Below are 5,197 nucleotides of genomic sequence, written 5' to 3'. Positions count from 1 at the left end.
CCATCATTGGTCATTAGGACTCAGTGATTAGGACGTAGTAGTTAATTACTCTTTTCGGTTGTGTTTCAGGTACTTTAGCAAGCGTTTATGCAAACTCGTTCTCGTGCTCGCAAGAGGACCTTAGATACAGCTGAGGAGAAAGACGAAGTTCTTGATACTCCGGAGAAGTTAGATTTTGAGGATTCGGATTCAGGAACTGAGCAGAAAGAACCAGTAAACATGGGAGATCGTATTGTTCAAGCTGATCCAGCTCTTATGGATTTTTCTCGGCCTAAAATTGATGACATTCAGTCAAGCATCCTTCATCCGGCTATTCAAGCTAACACCTTTGAAATCAAGCCGGGCACTATTCAGATGGTGCAGAATTCTGTTTCTTTTGGAGGAGCGGCAACTGAAGACCCCAACATGCACATAAGGAATTTTGTCGAGATCTGCAGCACTTTTAAGTATAATGGCGTGACTGATGAGGCTATCAAGTTGAGGCTTTTCCCATTCTCACTGAGGGATAAGGCTAAAGACTGGTTACATTCTGAACCAGCTGGGTCCATCACTACATGGCAAGATCTTGCGCAAAATTTTATGGTGAAGTTTTATCCAATGGCAAAGACTGCTGCTATGAGGAGTGCTCTTACTCAGTTTGCGCAGCAACCTACAGAATCTATGTGCGAGGCTTGGGAACGCTACAAGGAAATGTTGAGAAAATGTCCACATCATGGAATGCCGGATTGGATGGTAATTACTGGTTTTTATAATGGTTTGGGGGCCCAATCTCGGCCCATGCTCGATGCAGCAACTGGAGGAGCCTTATGGGCTAAAAGCTATACTGAGGCGTATAATCTTATAGAGACAATGGCTGCAAACGAGCATCAAAACCCAACTCAGAGGATGATGTCAGGCAAGGTCGCAGGTATTCTGGAAGTTGATGCAGCCACCGCTATTGCAGCCTAGCTCCAAGCGCTATCAATGAAGGTTGATTCTCTGGCTACGTATGGAGTTAATCAAATAGCTATGGTTTGTGAGCTTTGTGCAGGTTCTCATGCTACGGATCAGTGTTCTCTTGTCAACGAATCTGTTCAGTATGTGAATAATTATCAGCGACAACAGCAGCCTGTGCCAGCGACCTATCATCCTAACAACAGAAATCATCCAAATTTCAGCTGGGGAAATAATCAGAATGCTATTCAGCCACCATATCAGCAAGGAGTAAGTAAACAGTTTAACCCACCTGGATTCCAGCAACCACAGCAGTATGCTACAAGGCAATCATATCCTCAACAGGGAAGTGCAGCTGCACCTACTAGTGCTGATTTTGAGGAACTTAAGCTATTGTGCAAGAGTCAGGCGGTTTCTATCAAGACCTTGGAAAATCAAATCGGTCAATTAGCCAATGCAGTGCTCAATCGTCAACCTGGCACTCTTCCCAGTGACACGGAAGTACCAGGCAGGAAGGAAGCTAAAGAGCAAGTCAAGGCTATTACCTTAAGGTCTGGAAAAGTAGCTGATGCTGAAAAGGCAAAAGAAGTCGAAGCTGAAGTTAGAGATGAAGAATCTAAGCAAAAGGAGAAAGCGGCGGAACCAAGGAAGACTACTGTTGAACACACTCTGCCTGAGGCTAATACAGGGGAGAAACAGCTCTATCCTCCACCACCTTTTCCTAAGAGATTGCAGCAACAAAAGCTGGATAGACAGTTCGGGAAGTTTCTGGAGGTGTTCAAGAAACTTCACATCAATATACCTTTCGCTGAGGCTCTGGAACAAATGCCTAGTTATGCGAAGTTTATGAAGACTATTCTTTCAAGGAAGGTGAAACTGGATGACCTTGAAACCGTTGCTCTCACGGAAGAATACAGCGCTATTCTGCAGCAAAAGTTACCACCAAAACTAAAAGATCCAGGAAGCTTCACCATTCCTTGCACCATTGGCAATCTAACTTTTGACAAGTGCCTTTGTGATTTGGGAGCAAGCATTAATCTGATGCCGTTATCGATCTTTAAAAAGCTGGATCTGCCTGATCCAAAACCCACATACATGTCGCTACAATTGGCTGACCGTTCCATTACTTACCCAAGGGGTATAGTTGAGGATGTGCTCGTCAAGGTGGATAAGCTCTTCTTTCCTGCAGATTTTGTTATTCTGGATTTTGAGGAAGATAAGAAGATTTCCATAATCTTGGGGAGGCCTTTCTTGGCTACTGGTCGTACCTTGATAGATGTGCAAAAAGGGGAACTTACTCGGGTCCAAGATCAGGATGTGACCTTCAACGTATTCAAGGCAATGAAATTCCCTACAGAAGATGAGGAGTGCTTAAAAGTGGATGTGATTGATTCTGCGGTTACTTCGGAACTCGATCACATGCTAATGTCTGATGCATTGGAAAAGGCCTTAGTGGGGGATTTTGACAGCGATGATGAAGATAGCAACGAGCAATTACAATATCTGAACGCTTCTCCATGGAAGCGAAAGCTCGACATACCATTTGAATCTCTTGGTACTTCTGACCTTAAGAATGCTGAAGGGAAGCTCAAACCATCAATAGAGGAAGCACCTACCTTGGAGCTCAAACCATTACCTGAACACTTGAGGTATGCCTTTTTAGGTGATTCATCTACGTTACCTGTTATTATTTCAGCTGACCTTTCAGGTAGTGAGGAAGACAAGCTCTTAAGGATTTTGAGAGAATTCAAATCGGCTATAGGATGGACCATAGCAGACATCAAGGGGATAAGTCCTTCATATTGTATGCATAAAATTTTGTTAGAGGAAGGTAGTAAGCCAACTGTGGAACAGCAGCGAAGACTGAACCCGATCATGAAGGAGGTGGTGAAGAAAGAAATTCTGAAATGGCTAGATGCAGGCATCATTTATCCTATTTCTGACAGCTCGTGGGTGAGCCCCGTGCAATGTGTACCTAAGAAAGGAGGTATCACTGTGGTCGCAAATGAAAAGAATGAGCTCATCCCTACTCGAACAGTTACAGGATGGAGAGTATGCATGGATTATAGAAAATTGAACAAAGCCACAAGGAAGGATCACTTCCCTCTCCCATTCATTGATCAAATGCTTGACAGATTGGCGGGACATGAGTATTTTTGTCTTCTGGATGGTTATTCCGGGTATAATCAGATTTGTATTGCACCAGAGGATCAGGAAAAGACTACCTTCACTTGTCCATTTGGCACATTTGCTTTTCGTAGAGTTTCGTTTGGGTTATGTGGCGCCCCGGCCACCTTTCAGAGATGTATGATGGCTATATTCTCTGACATGATTGGAAATAACGTCGAAGTGTTCATGGATGACTTCTCCGTCTTTGGACACTCATATGATGAATGTTTGAATAATCTGCGCGCCGTACTCAAAAGATGCGTGGAAACTAATTTGGTGGTTAATTGGGAGAAATGTCATTTTATGGTGCGTGAAGGCATTATCCTTGGGCATAAGGTCTCTAGCAAAGGTCTGGAGGTGGACAAGGCCAAGGTGGGAGTCATTGAAAATCTTCCCCCACCTAATTCGGTGAAAGGAATCCGTAGTTTTCTCGGTCATGCGGGTTTTTATCGGCGATTCATCAAGGACTTTTCAAAGATATCTAAGCCGTTGTGCAATATACTTGAGAAAGATGTGCCTTTCAAATTTGATGATGAATGTTTGGCAGCATTCGAGACTCTCAAGGAGAGTTTGATCACGGCACCAGTTATTACAGCACCAGATTGGACAGAACCGTTTGAGATGATGTGTGATGCGAGTGACTATGCGGTAGGTGCAGTTCTGGGACAGCGCAAGAAAAAACTCTTCCATGTGGTCTACTATGCGAGTAAGACTTTAAATGGGGCCCAATTGAACTACACCACTACTGAGAAGGAGCTTTTGGCTATAGTCTTTGGCTTTGAGAAATTTCGATCTTATCTGCTTGGTACGAAAGTGACAGTATTCACTGATCATGCAGCTATTCGCTATCTGGTTTCTAAGAAGGATTTGAAGCCGAGACTCATTCGTTGGGTGCTTTTACTTCATGAATTTGAGTTAGAGATCAAAGATAGAAAAGGTACTGAGAATCAAGTAGCTGACCATCTCTCTAGGTTAGAGAATCCCGATTCTACTTCACAAGATAGGACGTTAATCAATGAATCTTTTCCGGATGAGCAGTTGTTTGCAATTCAGGAGGAAGAACCATGGTTTGCAGATATTGTAAACTATCTTGTCAGCAATATAATGCCGCTTAATTTGACATCCACTCAAAAGAAGAAGTTTCTGTATGAGGTGAAGTGGTATATGTGGGATGAACCATATTTGTTTAGACAGGGAGCTGACCAGATCATCAGGAGATGTATCCCGTTCTGTGAGACGGAGGGGATATTACGAGACTTCCATTCCACGGTTTATGGTGGACACTATGGAGGTGAGAAGACGGTAGCTCGTATTCTGCAAGCAGGTTTTTTCTGGCCTACTTTGTTCAAGGATGTTCATCAGTTTGTTTTAAGGTGTGATCGTTGCCAAAGAGTGGGAAATTTGTCAAGGAAGGATGAGATGCCATTAAATGTGATGCTTGAAGTTGAGGTCTTTGATGTATGGGGAATCGATTTCACGGGGCCTTTTATCTCATCTTGCAATAATCAGTACATCTTGCTGGCAGTCGATTATGTCTCAAAATGGGTCGAAGTTAAAGCTTTACCGACAAATGATGCAAAGGCAGTGCTAAATTTTCTTCATAAGCAAATTTTCACAAGGTTTGGAACGCCTCGGGTAATCATAAGTGATGAAGGATCGCATTTTTGCAACCGTAAGTTCACTTCTATGATGCAGCGTTATAATGTGAATCATCGAGTAGCTACTGCCTATCATCCGCAAACAAATGGTCAAGCGGAAGTGTCTAACAGAGAGATAAAGCGCATTCTAGAGAAGGTTGTTTATCCGTCAAGGAAGGATTGGTCTTTAAAGCTCGATGAAGCTGTTTGGGCTTACAGAACAGCATACAAAACTCCACTTGGGATGTCACCGTTTCAGTTGGTGTACGGTAAGGGATGTCATCTACCGGCGGAGCTTGAGCATAAGGCCTACTGGGCATTGAAGAAATTGAACCTGGATTTAGATGCAGCTGGTAAGAAAAGAATGCTTCAGCTTAATGAACTTGATGAATTTCGACTGCAAGCGTACGAGAATAACAAAATGTATAAGGAAAAGGTGAAGAGGTGGCACGATAGGA

The 5,197-nt window shown here is 43.2% G+C and overlaps 1 non-coding gene across 1 annotated transcript; it reads right to left on the bottom strand.

Annotated features, from left to right (window-relative positions):
- Nucleotides 1-612: 612 nt before the first annotated feature.
- LOC141694173 (small nucleolar RNA R71) lies at nt 613-719 on the bottom strand. The gene has a single exon (XR_012563499.1). It is a non-coding gene; the product is annotated as a small nucleolar RNA R71 (small nucleolar RNA).
- Between the last annotated feature and the right edge of the window lie 4,478 nt (nt 720-5,197).

Source organism: Apium graveolens, chromosome 10, assembly GCF_009905375.1.
Source record: "Apium graveolens cultivar Ventura chromosome 10, ASM990537v1, whole genome shotgun sequence".
Taxonomy (NCBI): domain Eukaryota; kingdom Viridiplantae; phylum Streptophyta; class Magnoliopsida; order Apiales; family Apiaceae; genus Apium; species Apium graveolens.
Note: the sequence above shows the minus strand (reverse complement) of the source record. Positions and strands in the feature narration are given on the sequence as shown.